We start from the raw sequence: 16568 nt of genomic DNA, 5'->3' as shown, positions 1-16568 counted from the left end.
TTGCACGCACAACAGGGGGTTCTCTTACAACAGCAGAACAAGCAGTGGTGACACCAGCTGACACTGGTCGTGGACCCTGGGGTTTGCCCTACAAAGTCGGGTGCTTTGCTGACATGTGTCTGATCATGCTGGTGGTGGTCAGGCTGGTAGCTTTGTCACCCCTGCTGATGCTGGCCTGGCAGGTGGTACAAATGGCCTTTTTGGGGTTATCAGCAGAGTCTTTAAAAAAATTCCAGACTCTGGAAGACCTACCGGTTGTACTGGCAACGTCCCTTGTGCTGGTGTTACGGGGAACAGTTGCTCACCTTCTGTCTGCGGCCACCACACTGCTTCTTCCTGCCTGTTGGGGTACTCTGCCTCCCTCTCCCTGTGTGCTTCTGGCCTCGCTCTGCATGTCCTCCTGCCATGTTGGGTCAGTTACTAGATCATCCACCACCTCCTCCTCTTCCACTTCCGCACCATGGTCCTCCTCCTCACTTCGTGGCAATTGTGTCTCGTCATCGTCCACCTCTTGTGACAAATTGCCAGCGTCGCCTTCCTGTGGCCCTGGCTGTTCAAATATTTGGCCATCGCTACATGGGATCTCCTCTTCCACCACTTCAAGCGGAGCAGGCGAGGGGCCCAAATATGGAAATGGACCAGTGAACAGCTCTTCAGAGTGTCCAACTGTGGGATCAGTTGCTGACTGACGACAATCGGCATGGTGGGTGGAAGGAGCATCAGGGTAAGGAGGAATACGCGGTCGAGACTCATGGCTACTAACACTTGACTGTGTGGAAGACAGACCAGAGGTGGTGGTGCCCAGGTAACTGGAAGTATTATCTGCTATCCAATTACTAACCTGTTCACACTGATCAGTTCGCAATAGTGGTGTTGCTGTGTGCTTCCCTAGTAATTCGGTCAAGAACTGGGAGCGAGAAGTTGGGGCTGTTGGTTGTGGCACATTTTCACCTTCGCCCCGGCCTCGTCCTCTGCACGCACCATCACCAGAACGTCCAGTTCCACGTCCCTTGCCACGCGCCTTGCCCATTGCAAATTAAGTAAAATAGCTTACACTTGCACTATCAATGGCAAAAGGGAAATAAAAAAGAGATTAGAACCATGGAAGAGGAAAACCACAGTTCTATTTCTCTGGCCTACACCAGAATCTTTTAAACAGATATATTTGTGTCTGAACAGTCAGCGAGTCACTCAAACTGTTTTTTTTATGGAAAAAAGGCAAAAAAGTGGATAATACAGAGATTTGAACCGTGGAACTGCAAAACCACAGTTCTAGTTATCTGGCCAAAACCAGACTCTTTTAAACAGATACAGTACAGACCAAAAGTTTGGACACACCTTCTCATTTAAAGATTTTTCTGTATTTTCATGACTTTGAAAATTGTACATTCACACTGAAGGCATCAAAACTATGAATTAACACATGTGGAATTATATACTTAACAAAAAAGTGTGAAACAACTGAAAATATGTCTTATATTCTAGGGTCTTCAAAGTAGCCACCTTTTGCTTTGATGACTGCTTTGCACACTCTTGGAATTCTCTTGATGAGCTTCAAGAGGTAGTCACCGGAAATGGTCTTCCAACAATCTTGAAGGAGATCCCAGAGATGCTTAGCACTTGTTGGTCCTTTTGCCTTCACTCTGCGGTCCAGCTCACCCCTAACCATCTCGATTGGGTTCAGGTCTGGTGACTGTGGAGGCCAGGTCATCTGGCGTAGCACCCCATCAATCTGCTCCTTGGTCAAATAGCCCTTACACAGCCTGGAGGTGTGTTTGGGGTCATTGTCCTGTTGAAAAATAAATGATGGTCCAACTAAACGCAAACCGGATGGAATAGCATGCCGCTGCAAGATGCTGTGGTAGCCATGCTGGTTCAGTATGCCTTCAATTTTGAATAAATCCCCAACAGTGTCACCAGCAAAGCACCCCCACACCATCACACCTCCTCCTCCATGCTTCACGGTGGGAACCAGGCATGTAGAGTCCATCCGTTCACCTTTTCTGCGTCGCACAAAGACATGGTGGTTGGAACCAAAGATCTCAAATTTGGACTCATCAGACCAAAGCACAGATTTCCACTGGTCTAATGTCCATTCCTTGTGTTCTTTAGCCCAAACAAGTCTCTTCTTCTTGTTGCCTGTCCTTAGCAGTGGTTTCCTAGCAGCTATTTTACCATGAAGGCCGGCTGCACAAAGCCTCCTCTTAACAGTGGTTGAAGAGATGTGTCTGCTGCTAGAACTCTGTGTGGCATTGACCTGGTCTCTAATCTCAGCTGCTGTTAACCTGCGATTTCTGAGGCTGGTGACTCGGATAAACTTATCCTCAGAAGCAGAGGTGACTCTTGGTCTTCCTTTCCTGGTTCGGTCCTCATGTGAGCCAGTTTCTTTGTAGCACTTGATGGTTTTTGCAACTGCTCTTGGGGACACTTTCAAAGTTTGCCCAATTTTTCGGACTGACTGACCTTAATTTCTTAAAGTAATGATGGCCACTCGTTTTTCTTTACTTAGCTGCTTTTTTCTTGCCATAATACAAATTCTAACAGTCTATTCAGTAGGACTATCAGCTGTGTATCCACCAGACTTCTGCACAACACAACTGATGGTCCCAACCCCATTTATAAGGCAAGAAATCCCACTTATTAAACCTGACAGGGCACACCTGTGAAGTGAAAACCATTTCCGGTGACTACCTCTTGAAGCTCATCAAGAGAATGCCAAGAGTGTGCAAAGCAGTCATCAAAGCAAAAGGTGGCTACTTTGAAGAACCTAGAATATAAGACATATTTTCAGTTGTTTCACACTTTTTTGTTAAGTATATAATTCCACATGTGTTAATTCATAGTTTTGATGCCTTCAGTGTGAATGTACAATTTTCAAAGTCATGAAAATAGACAAAAATCTTTAAATGAGAAGGTGTGTCCAAACTTTTGGTCTGTACTGTATATTTGTGTCTGAACACTCACAGACACAATAAAAAAAAAAATTTTTTTTGGGGGGATACCAAACGGTTAATAAGACGGTTATTTGTACAGTCTGACTGAGGAAAAATAAAAAAGAGGATTTAGATGAAAAAAAAGGATTTTTCCTGGCCCTGAGACCTGGGGCTAAGTCTAGCAATTTGAGAAGCAGCACACAGGACTGTAATGCAGTGTTTGTTGGTATAACCACTGAGTCTCCTATACAGCCTGCCTGCCTGCCTGATATCTGGGATGGATATTAGTCCTCAGAAGGACTGTTTGCTTGATTTTGCAGGCTTTAGAGACCCTACACTAACTATTTTGCAGTATAAATCTCTCCCTAGCTCAGTAGCACTCTCCCTACACTGTCTGATCCTGAGCGACTGTGTCCAAGATGGCAGCGCCCGGTTTTAAATACTTGAGGTGACACTGTGCGGCCAGCCAATCACTGTAATGCCTACAACCAACATGGCTGCGGCATTACAGTGACTGGCTGGCAATCCCTGCATGTTCATTAGCGCTGTAAAGAGCGCCAAACATGCAGGGCGGAAACCAGAGCTCCCGCCCGAGTAACCCGAAAATGCTCGGTGCTCGCCGAGCATCCCGAGTAGTGAGATGCTCGGGCGAGTACCGATCAGTGTGGAGCATGCTCGCTCAACACTAGTCAGGATCTAAATACCTTTGAACATCTGTGAAGAGATCTTAAAATTGCTGTTGGGAGAAGGCACCATTCAAATATGAGAGACCTGTAACAGTTTCCAAAAGAAGAGTGGTCCAAAATTCCAGTTGAGAGGTGTAAGAATCTTGTTGATGACAATAGAAAGTGATGAGCCCCCTGGGCCATGGGGTACCCGGTGCCGGGCCGGTAAATGCTGGGGGATGTCACAGTAGCGGTGACCTGGTCCGTGACCCAGGGCAGTCACTAAAAAGGGGTTATTGATAGGGGATTTATAGTGATTGTATAAAGTTCGTGACGCCACCTGTGGTATGCGGCTAAGGGAGCCGCCGCTGCGGAGCAGGTCCTCTGGAGCTGATGTTACGGCAGCAGGGATAGTGTGGCTCTCCACAGGTAGCACTTAGCTCCAGGGCAGTGTAGATGTTATGGGTTATGCTGGGCATTGTAGTGCATGGGTTGATGGCGCAGCAATAATCAGTCCACAACTTAATGGAGGTTTCCTCTTATTTTTACTGGCGGTGATTAAGCAAACCGGGACTAGGGTACTGGCTAGAAGTGGAAGTCCGGGCAGCCTGGAAGCAAGTAAAGAATCCTCCTTGCCAGGTGAAGTTGGAGGCCTACCCTTTCCACTAAACTCTTTGGCCCTGCTGCTTGTAGCTGTGCGGTGGCCCTCGTTCCTGAGTGCAACGTTTCTGTGCTCACCCGTATGGCAGGCAGCTCAGGCTGCTGAGCCTCCGGGCGTCTGATGGGGCCAGGAGACCTGCAGTCTCCTGCCCTCCGGTTTCTACTGCTGGGCCTTCGGTGCCCCACAGCCTTGGACTCCCGTGTCCGGTTCTTCTGTGCTGGTTCTTCTGGGGTGAGCTGCCGCGCAGCTCCACTCCCCAGCTCCTCTCTCCTCAATGTCCTGACTTCAACTCCTCACACTAAGTCTAACTAACCCCGCCCCCAGATCACAGTTGCCAAGGGGAGGAACCCCCCTTGCTGGTCTGGAGCCAGGACAGTGTTGCATGCTTAGTAAAACCTGATTAGGGGACCCCTGCTTGCTTCCAGGCATGGCATCACCTCTTGTGAGGGAGGCAATGCCACTGTGGCAACCGGACCCCTGGGGTGCCACAGAAGCTATTGATTGTAGTTATCTATTCCAAAGAGTGTGCAACCAAATATTGAGTTGAGAGTGCCAACAATTTTATTTGGCTTATTTCTGGAGTTTTGTGTGAAATTATGTCCAATTTGCTTTTTTTTCTCAGGTTTTTTTGTGTTGTTCCAATAAACACGAAGGAAATAAACATGTCTATAACAAAACATGTGTAATTGCAATAATTTTGTGGGAGAAATACTTCATTTTCTGGAACTATTTCAAGGGTGTCAACTCTTTTGGCCATGACTGCATGGTTGGCTGATTTCACAACTCTAGAATACAGGGCGTAATACAGCCATAGTACAATTTGCTGCAGGCCAGAGTCCAATTCTAGTTAGTAACTCTTCACAAGTAGTACCGTACGTCTGCACAGGAAGAAATGGCCCAGTACACTCAAAACTTCCTCCAGAGGCGGCAAGAGTTTCTCTCTGCCCAGTGATCAGCATCTGTTTTCATGGGTTGACCAACGAAGCCTGGTCTTTGGTACTTGACCGACGAAGCCAGGTCCTCTCTGGGATCAGGTCACTCTCTAAAGCTTTTACTGCAGTGTCAGCCTCGAGCCTAGTCCGCTGCTCACGCATACACTATCTCTTTCATACCCTGGTGCCAACTGAACTCTTGCGTCATCGTCCTGGCCTTATACATTTAGCAACTGCGTCACAGCTGTCATCTGAATGGGTGCACTCTTCAAGCTCTAACCTCAGGGAACATACTCTTCACCCTTCAGTTCCTGCCTGTGTAGTCCAACCAGCAGATGGCCATATTACAGGTGTTGTTGGTTCTTGACTAGATACATCTTCTGCTCACCACCCCTTAAATATCTATCTGTCTATCTCTTGAAAAACTGATCCTCATTTATTTTATGCTACATAGTACTGCAAGGGGCAGTATTGGACAAAGTTTGTATTATGTATTATAAAAGCTTCATAATAATTTGCAGTAAGTACAGTAGAATACTAGCTGTTACCATGCCAGATAAAGATAACAGAAATCAAGGAAAAAAGCACATTTATGTGTAGCCCACGTTTTTTTTTTGCTGTATTTAAAACATAGTAATTGAGATTATTTCTCTTTTATCATCCCAAATATCTTTTTTTCCTAAGAAACAGCAACGAGATTTGAATCATGGACTTCTAGTTAGACACTTAGGCCAGGTTCACACGTTCAGTATCTGGTCAGTATTTTACTAGTGTTGAGCGAGCATGATCGACACTGCTCGGTACTCGGCCGAGCATCTCACTACTCGGGATGTTCGGCGAGCACCGAGCATTTTCGGGTTACTCGGGCGGGAGCTCGGGTCTCCGCCCTGCATGTTTGGCGCTCTTTACAGAGCTAATGAACATGCAGGGATTGCCAGCCAGTCACTGTAATGCCGCAGCCATGTTGGTTGTAGGCATTACAGTGATTGGCTGGCCGCACAGTGTCACCTCGAGTATTTAAAACCGGGCGCTGCCATCTTGGACACAGTCGCTCCGGATCAGACAGTGTAGGGAGAGTGCTACTGAGCTAGGGAGAGATTTATACTGCGAAATAGTTAGTGTAGGGTCTCTAAAGCCTGCAAAATCAAGCAAACAGTCCTTCTGAGGACTAATATCCATCCCAGATATCAGGCAGGCAGGCAGGCTGTATAGGAGACTCAGTGGTTATACCAACAAACACTGCATTACAGTCCTGTGTGCTGCTTCTCAAATTGCTAGACTTAGCCCCAGGTCTCAGGGCCAGGAAAAATCCTTTTTTTTCATCTAAATCCTCTTTTTTATTTTTCCTCAGTCAGACTGTACAAATAACCGTCTTATTAACCTTTTGGTATCCCCCCCCCAAAAAAATTTTTTTTTTATTGTGTCTGTGAGTGTTCAGACACAAATATATCTGTTTAAAAGAGTCTGGTTTTGGCCCGGGAAATAGAAGTGTGGTTTTGCAGTTCCACGGTTCAAACCTCTGTATTATCCACTTTTGGGCCATTTGTATCTAAAAAAAAACAGTTTGAGTGTGTCGCTCACTGTTCAGCCGCAAATATATATATTTAAAAAAGTCTGGTATACATACACCAGTAAATTATAACTGTGGTTTTGCTGTTCCACGGTAAGAAATCTCTATTATTCAGCTTTTGGCATTTTTTACGTAAAGAAAAACAGTAATATTTTCTCCCTGATTGTTCAGATTGTTTAAAAGAGTGTAGGCCAGAGAAATAGAACTGTGGTTTTCCTCTTCCACGGTTCTAATCTACCTTTTATTACCCTTTTTCCATTGATAGTGCGAGTGTAAGCTATTTTACTTACTTTACAATGGGCAAGGCGCGTGGCAAGGGACGTGGAAGTGGACGTTCTGGTAATGGTGCGTGCAGAGGACGGGGCCGTGGCCAAGGTGAAAATGTGCCACAACCAACAGCCACATCTTCTCGCTCCCACTTCTTGACCGAATTACTAGGGAAGCACAGAACAACACCACTATTGCGAACTGATCAGTGTGAACAGGTTATTAATTGGATAGCAGATAATACTTCCAGTTACCTTCGCACCACCACCTCCGGTCTGTCTTCCACACGGTCGACTCTTAGTAGCCGTGAGTCTCGACCGCATACTCCTCCTCACCCTGATGCTCCTGTCTCCCACCATGCCGATTGTCGTCAGACAGCAACTGATCCCACAATTGGACACTCTGAAGAGCTGTTCACTGGTCCATTTCCAGATTTGTGCCCCTCGTCTGCTCCGCTTGAAGTGGTGGAAGAGGAGATCCCATGTAGCGATGCCCAAATATTTGAACAGCCACGGCCACAGGAAGTCGATGCTGGCAATTTGTCACAAGAGGTGGACGATGACGAGACACAATTGCCACAAAGTGAGGAGGAGGATCGTGATGCGCAAGTGGAAGAGGAGGAGGTGGTGGATGATCTAGTAACTGACCCAACGTGGCAGGAGGACATGCAGAGTGAGGCCAGCAGCACACAGGGGGAGGGAGGCAAAGTACCCCAACAGGCAGGAAGAAGCAGTGTGGTGGCCGCAGACAGAAGGCGGGCAGCCGTTTCCCGTAACACCAACACGAGGGACATTGCCAGTACAACCGGTAGGTCTTCCAAAGTCTGGAATTTTTTTAAAGACTCTGCTGATAACTCCAAAAAGGCCATTTGTACCACCTGCCATGCCAGCATCAGCAGGGTTGACAAAACTACCAGCCTGACCACCACTAGCATGATCAGGCACATGGCAGCAAAGCACCCGACTTTGTGGAGCGAACCCCAGGGTCCACGACCAGTGTCAGCGGGTGTCACCACTGCTTGTTCCGCTGTTGTAAGAGAACCCCCTGTTGTGCGTGCAAGGCAATCCCCTGTCCATACTGCATGCAAAGATGCCCCCTCCTCTCAGTCTTCACTTGTTATGGCAGTTTCTCAAGAAACAGCATCAACATCCACGTCCACGTCCCACCGCAGTGTTCAATTGTCCATATCCCAGAGCTTTGAACGAAAGCGAAAATTCGCAGCCAATGCCCCACAGGCCACAGTCCTAAATTCGCACATTTCACAACTGCTTGCATTGGAAATGCTGCCTTTTAGGCTGGTGGAGACGGAATCCTTCCGGAACCTTATGGCGGTGGCCGTCCCTCGGTACTCGGTCCCCAGCCGACACTATTTTGTCTGGTGTGCCATCCTCGCAGTAGACAAGCACGTGTCCCAAAACATCTGCCGTGCCCTCAACAACGCAGTTACTGGGAGAGTCCACCTGACAATGGACACGCGGACAAGTGCTTGTGGCCAGGGATGGTACATCTCCCTGACGGCACACTGGGTAAACATAGTGGAAGCCGGGACCCAGTCGGACCTTGGGACGGAACACATCCTCCCCACACCGAGGATTGCGGGCCCTATGTCAGTCAGAGTTGCCCCCACAGTGTACAGCTCCTACGCATCATCCTCCTCCTCATGTTCAGCCTCCATCTCAGATATCACCACATCAGTTACAAGCTGGAAGCACTGCAGTACTGCCTCAGCCAAGCGGCAACAGGCTGTGCTGAAACTCATAAGCTTAGGTGATAAACCTCACACTGCTTGTGAGTTGTGGACAGCTGAGAAAGAGCAGGCAGATCTGTGGCTGAGACCGCTGAACCTACATCCAGGCATGGTCGTGTGTGACAATGGCCGTAACCTGGTGATGGCTCTGAGGCGAGGCGAGATCACACACGTACCATGCCTGGCTCGTGGTTCAGTGGTTTCTTAAATCGTACCCCGAGTTGCCAGATCTGCTCGTCAAAGTACGCCGCCTGTCAGCTCATTTTCGGAAGTCGGCTACAGCTTCCGCCGCCCTTGCTGTGTTGCAGCAGCGTTTGCAGCTTCCGTCACACCGACTGGTGTGTGATGTCCCCACACGTTGGAACTCTACCCTCCACATGTTGCAAAGGATTTGTGAGCAGAAGACAGCAGTTGTGGAGTACCAGCAGCAACAAGGCCGTCGATATTCAGGTCCGATTCCACACATAAGACCTCAGGAGTGGACCTGGATGTCTGACATCTGTACCATCTTGACAAACTTTGAGGAGTCCACCCAGATGGTGAGTGGTGATGACGCCATCATTAGCGTCAGCATTCCACTTGTCTGTCTTTTGCAACGCTCTCTGCAGAGAATTAAAGAGGAGGCATTACAGCCAGAGTATGATGAGATGGATCAAGAAGCCGTAGCGGTCGATTACACACAGCCCAGCCTCATCTCATCCCAACGTGCACTGGGGGACAATGAGGGAGAGGAGGAGGAGGAGGAGGAAGAACAGGAGCTTGTATCATGCGCTGTAGACGGTAGTACCTGTACAACTGTCATACCGTCGGTTCAGCGTGGGTGGCCTGAGGACGGGGGGGAGGAGGAGGAGGAGGAGGAGATGAGCATGGTCAGTCGTCATCTTGGTGAGGACACGGTGAGGACACGGAAGTCTTGCCCGTTACTAGTCTGGCACGCATGGATGACTTTATGTTACGCTACCTTAACCGTGACCCTCGCGTTGTCAAAATGTTGGGTGACAGTCATTACTGGTTGGTGACACTTTTAGACCCCCACTACAAGGAGAACTTTCACTCTCTTATTCCTGAGGTGGAGAGGTCTACAAAAATGGGGCAGTACCAGAAGACCCTTGCTGCAGAACTGTTAAAAAAGTTCCCATCTGAACACGCTAGCAGCAGAGGTCACAGTTTGCTGACCAACCAAAGCGTACAAGCAAGAGAGAGGCAACTCCAATCCAGCAGAGGCAGAGGAACACTGTCAACGTTCTGGGACAGTTTTCTGAGACCCGCCCAGCTTACACACCCTGAGGCTTCGGGTACTCTCACAAGGAGTGGAAAGTTTCAAAAGATGGTGAGGGAGTACCTTGCCGACCGTACCAGTGTCCTCCGTGATTCCTCTGTGCCTTTTAATTATTGGGTATCCAAGTCTTGGAGGTCCTGGCCTGCCCTGCCGCTAGCGTGTTATCTGAGCGTGTTTTTAGTGCCGCTGGGGGAATTATAACTGATAAGTGCACTCGACTGTCAACTGACAATGCTGACAAGCTGACCCTTATCAAGATGAACAAGGGCTGGATTGGGCCAGACTTCTCGTCACCACCAAATGACAGCAGAGTAACATAAAGTCAAATCCACTGTGTTTTTTCGGGAGGTGTATTCTCATGCACCGCTTCACACCCACACATGGGTATACGCTTCCTCATTTCGGCTGTTTTATGTTCTTCTCCTTATCCTCGGCCTCCACCACCACTATACCACCAGGGTGACTGTGGTCCGTGTTGCCATTATTGAAAGTTCCTCCGTCCTAATTTTTGCCAGCTTTTGCTTGGAAGGCATAAGCAAATACTATGGGAGACCCACTCCCCAATCATGGGAATAATGTTTGTAATATGCTGTACTGCATGGCTCTTGTAAGGGGCATTGCAAGTTCCTCCGTCCTAATTTTTGGCAGCTTTTGCTTGGAAGGCATAAGCAAAGACTATGGGAGACCCACTCCCCAATCATGGGAATAATGTTTGTAATATGCTGTACTGCATGGCTCTTGTAAGGGGCATTGCAAGTTCCTCCATCCTAATTTTTGGCAGCTTTTGCTTGGAAGGCATAAGCAAATACTATGGGAGACCCACTCCCCAATCATGGGAATAATGTTGGCAATATGCTGTACTGCATGGCTCTTGTAAGGGGCATTAAAAGCGTCTTGTTAAGCTACTGGGACCTCCACGTCTCTTCTGAGGGGCATTAAAAGCGTCTTGTTAAGCTACTGGGACCTCCACCACTTTTCCGAGGGGCATTAAAAGCGTCTTGCTAAGCTACTGGGACCTCCACGTCTCTTCTGAGGGGCATTAAAAGCGTATTGTTAAGCTACTGGGACCTCCACGTCTCTTCTGAGGGGCATTAAAAGCGTCTTGTTAAGCTACTGGGACCTCCACCACTTTTCCGAGGGGCATTAAAAGCGTCTTGTTAAGCTACTGGGACCTCCACGTCTCTTCTGAGGGGCATTAAAAGCATCTTGTTAAGCTACTGGGACCTCCCCCACTTTTCCGAGGGGCATTAAAAGAATCTTGTTAAGCTACTGGGACCTCCATGTCTCTTCTGAGGGGCATTAAAAGCGTCTTGTTAAGCTACTGTGACCTCCACGTCTCTTCCAAGGGGCATTCAAACCATCTTGTTAAGCTACTGGGACCTCCACGTCTTATCCGAGGGGCATTAAAACCGTCTTGTTAAGCTACTGTGACCTCCACGTGTCTTCGAAGGGGCATTAAAGGCGTCTTCTTAAGCCACTGTGAACTCCACAGCTCTTCCAAGGGGCATTGAAATGTTGTTTTTAATTACCTCTAACCTCCACGACTCTCCCAACGGGCATTGCATTTCCTCCTAATTTTAGTCAGCTTTTGCTTTTCAATGAAAAGGCGAAAACTAAGGGAGACCCACTCCCCAATAATGGGTAGAAGGTTTTAGTACGCTGTAATCCATGTATGTTTCAAGGGGCATTGTAGTTCATCATAATTTTTGGAAAGCCTTCCATTCACTGCTTAAGCCAACAGTGCACAGGAGACCCAGTTGCTATAAATGGAAAAAACTTCATTTCCAAGGGGCATTGGAGTGCCTCAAAATTTTTGGTAGGCATTGCACTCACTGTATGCCCTATAACTGTGTAGCCAAACCGCTCATTTTGTTACAGAAACATATCCTACAAGACATATGTGGTTGACTGGCCTGATATTGATGTGAATGGTCCCTGTTCCTCCTGCTCTTTCTCCTTTGCCACCACCTCATTCATCATTTATCACCTGAAGCTTTGTTTTAACGGGAGTCATAGAACTGGGATAGTAGCAGGAAAACATCCAGCAATCCTCAGAGGAGGTAGGGAATGCGCCAAAACGCTGACCACCTCAGGCCTAGCCGCTACTACATTCATGCGCTTGCATTCCAAGAAAACAAAGCAGATGCTAACTTCTATCATCATCATCATCATCATGGTCCTCACCTTGGCACTCTCAACTCCCCTGATGAAGAAGCCAGGGCCCACCGGAGGAGTCTGGTTCTCTGGTGGGCTCGTCCAATGCTGCCCTAAAGCAGACCAGGCTAAGAAAAGTGTGTTTCTTCCAAGGAGAAATAGGGGCGGCTGGGGACCGTTTATGGACACCCGGTTGCCCCCAGGGGGCTGGGGACCATGTGTAGACACCCGGCCGCGGGGTGGCTGGGGACCGAGTTTGGACACCCGGCCGCCCCCTGGCGGCTGGGGACCGAGTGTGGACACCCGGCCGCCGGGCGGCTGGGGACTGAGTATGGATTCCAGGCCGCCAACGCAGCTATGACATGGTGGCCAGATTCCGCCTCCACATGCCTAAAAGGCCCAATTTCAAATGCAAGCAACCAGTATGGTATTGCAGCCTGGGGGTGGGTGGGTGGCAGGCTGCACACTTATGCTTGCATTCCAAGAAAACAAAGCAGATGCTAACTTGTATCATCATCATCATGGTCCTCACCTTGGCACTCTCAACTCCCCTGATGGAGAAGCCAGGGCCCACTGAGTATGGATTCCAGGCCGCCAACGCAGCCATGACGTGGTGGAGAGATTCCTCCTCCACATGCCTAAAAGGCCCAATTTCAAGGGCAAGCAAGCAGTATGGTATTGCAGCCTGGGGGTGGGTGGGTGGTTGGCTGCATATTTGCGCTTGCATTGCAAGGAATGGGGGAGGTACAATTGAACACTGCCCTGGGACAAGAACTTGCATGGGGATAGTTGCAAGTCTGCATCTTCTGATGCGGCAAGGATGACTTCTGATGGGCACACTTTTAGGCAGTGACCTGGGTGTCAGAGATGCTTCCAGGGGTCTTCCCCATACTGTTCCCATGTCTTTTCAGCACTGTATGCATGTGTCACACAGCACATGGCCAGATAAGGTTGTAAAATGTTAAAATGACATTTCCCGGTGAATGCATTTGTCACAGTTAAAAGCAATACAAAAGTGCAAAAACGCATAAAAAATGCAACTTGTGAACATAGCCCAAGGTGTGGAGGAGTATTTTTTTGGGGGGTTATTTATTTTACCTTATACACAAGTCTTTACCCTGGAATGGAACTTCCTTAACATATTTCACAGGAAAGCAGTTTCAGTTTAGTTTTTGAACATTTTATTGTGAGCCCTTAAAAGTGGCTTAATACCTCTGACCACGTTGTTGACAACAGTGACCTGGGGGCAGAAATGCTTCCTGGGGCGATCACCATGCTGGCCCCTTGTCATTTGAGCACTGTCACTATCGTTTTGGGCACTTGTTAGGCTTTTAAAAGACTGCTGGGGGTGCCGCCGCAAAAATGCTCGGGTTTCCCATAGACTAACATTGGGCTCGTTGCTCGGGTCGAGCACCCGAGTATCACGGCGAGCTCGGCCCGAGCTTCGAGCACCCGAGCCTTTTAGTGCTCGCTCAACACTACCTCAGTATTTGTAATCCAAAATCAAGAGAGGAATAATCAGAGGAAAAGTATAATAGAAACAAGAGCATTTTTCATCCACTCCTGGTTTTGACTTACAAATACTGATGCAAAATACTGACTAAATACTCAACGTGTGAACATGGCCTTAGGGTCCAATTCATTAAGACTGGCGTTGTTCCAATCTTAATCATCGGCATGCAGAAGTAACATGCACCTGATTTGTTAAGAGGCACCTCTTATCTTATCAGTGGCATGCACCTCCCCCAGAATTGTTACTCTAATCAGGGACTGAAGTAAGATTTCTTGTGTAAGTTACGCCACAACTTTTAATGAATTTATCAGGCGGGCCTCTACGACCAACCCTCCATGATTCATTCCTTACCCGAGGATGAAAGGGGAGTCATTCGAGATTTAATTGATCTCCTAATGGAAAATGAATCCCACACGGGTAAGAGACCCCCCTTTCCTGGTAGGCTACCCTCACATGCCACTCCTTCATTTTCACTCTTTCCCGCGGTCCAGATCTTTTTTGACGTGGTCCGTAGGGAAATATAACAATTGGCAATCGACACATGCAGACATGGTAACCTTACCTACCAGGAATCCTTGGCACTTAACCGGTTAAAAAATAATAATAACTTCACCATCAAGGAGGCTGACAAAGGGGGGAATGTCATACTTTGGCCTCTTGATTTGTATCACAAAGAGGCCAGACAACAACTATCCAATGTGGCTTACTATCATGTTCTTCCCTCAGATACAACTTTGATCTTTAAACAAAAAATGGATAAGCTACTCACCATGGCACTACAAAGAGGAATCATCAACAAAAAAGAAAGGCATTTCCTTACCAATGATCACCCGACTACGCCAACGTTTTATATGCTCCCAAAGGTGCATAAGTCTCTGGATGAGCCCACTGGAAGACCGATCGTCTCAGGTATTGGTGGCCTTTTCGAACGCCCGTGTGTGTACATTGACCATTTTTTATAGCCTCTAGCCTTAAAATTACCCTCTTATATCAGGGATTCTTCACATCTCTTACAGCAATTGGAGAACCTAATATTACCTGAAAACACACTGATGGTCACGATGGATGTGGAGGCGCTATATTCCAATATTGGTCATGATTTGGGTCTGGAGGCCGTTTCTCATTTCTTGGACAAATACACCACAGGTACTCGTGCGCATGACCTATTTTTGTTGGACCTTTTGGGTATGGTCTTGCGTAATAACTACTTTGTGTTCGATCGGGCCTTCTACCGCCAGATCTGTGGGACTGCTATGGGGGCCAGGTGTGCTCCAGCTTATGCAAACCTCTTTTTGGGGTGGTGGGAGGAGATCAGGGTGCGCCCACTAAATCACTTTCAACATCATGTAACTGGTTGGTACCGTTACATAGATGACATTTTTATGCTATGGTCGGGCCCTTTGGAACTATGTAAGGAATTTATTGACACTCTCAACAATAATCCTTGGAATATTATCTTGACTTCCAACTTTTCTTACTCTGTTGTAGAGTTTCTGGATCTAAAAATTACTTTGGAAGGATCATCTCTCAGAACTTCATTATTTAGGAAACCAATGGCTATAATAGCCTACTTCACTTCACAAGCTTCCACCCAGACAACATCAAAAGAGGGATCCCCAAGGGACAATTTCTGAGACTAAAAAGAAATTGCAGTTCCCAAGAAGACTTCAAAACCCAAACAAGGGACCTTACTCAGAGGTTTGTGGCTAGGGGATATCCTTGAAAACTAGTTTCACGAGCATATCAGCATTGTATGGGTGTAACGGGTCTGGGAAGTGGAACCTCTGAGCAACTATACAAAGGGGCAGTCCTTGTAAGGAAGCGGGTGGCTCCCAGGGTAGGCGGGCAGGTAGTCACGGCTAGTGACTGGGACAGTCTCTGGGTAGAAGGGCAGGAGGTCACGGCAAGTGACGGGGACAGTCTCTGGGTAGAAGGGCAGGAGGTCACGGCAAGTGACGGGGACAGTCTCTGGGTAGAAGGGCAGGAGGTCACGGCAAGTGACGGGGACAGTCTCTTGACAGGCGGGTGGTCACGGCAAGTGACGGCTAAGCCTCCAGATAGGCTAGCAGGCAGGTAGCAGGTGGACGCTCCCAGGTGAGCGGGCAAGAGTCTCTGGACAGGCAGGTGGTCACAGCAAGTGACGGCGGAGCCTCCAGGTAGGCTAGCAGGCAGGTAGCAGGTGGACGCTCCAAGGTGAGCGGGCAAGAGTCTCTGGACAAGCAGGTGGTCACAGCAAGTGACGGCTAAGCCTCCAGGTAGGCTAGCAGGCAGGTAGCAGGTGGACGCTCCCAGGTGAGCGGGCAAGAGTCTCTGGACAGGCAGGTGGTCACAGCACGTGACGGCAGAGCCTCCAGGTAGGCTAGCAGGCAGGTAGCAGGTGAGCGCTCCCAGGTGAGCGGGTAAGAGTCTATGGACAGGCAGGTGGTCACAGCACGTGACGGCAGAGCCTCCAGGTAGGCTAGCAGGCAGGTAGCAGGTGAGCGCTCCCAGGGGAGCAGGCAAACAGATCCATAGACAGACTGGCAGGGCTGGTAGGCAGACTGTCGGACCGCAGGAATGTAAGCAGATAGACAAGTATCAGGCAGGTATCAAGCAGGAATCTGGCAGGTAACTGGCAGGTAACTGGCAGGTATCTGGTAACGGGGCCTGAGGGCTGAAGCAGAGTGATAGGCTATGCAACAACATTGCTCGGGCACCTCCATTTTGGAGGATGTGCCTTATATATGGAGAGGTCCTCCGGCCATTGGCCGGGGACTCCTTAGGATGGCGCGCGCGGCCCCCTTAAAAGAGGGGGAGCGCGCGCGCGCCCTAAGCACAGTGGCCAGGAAGCAGCATGCGCTGCCAGCA

The sequence above is a fragment of the Phyllobates terribilis genome, unplaced genomic scaffold, assembly GCF_046119375.1.
Source record: "Phyllobates terribilis strain yellow unplaced genomic scaffold, ASM4611937v1 Scaffold_2__4_contigs__length_985480577, whole genome shotgun sequence".
NCBI lineage: Eukaryota > Metazoa > Chordata > Amphibia > Anura > Dendrobatidae > Phyllobates > Phyllobates terribilis.
This window is presented reverse-complemented; position numbering follows the sequence as displayed.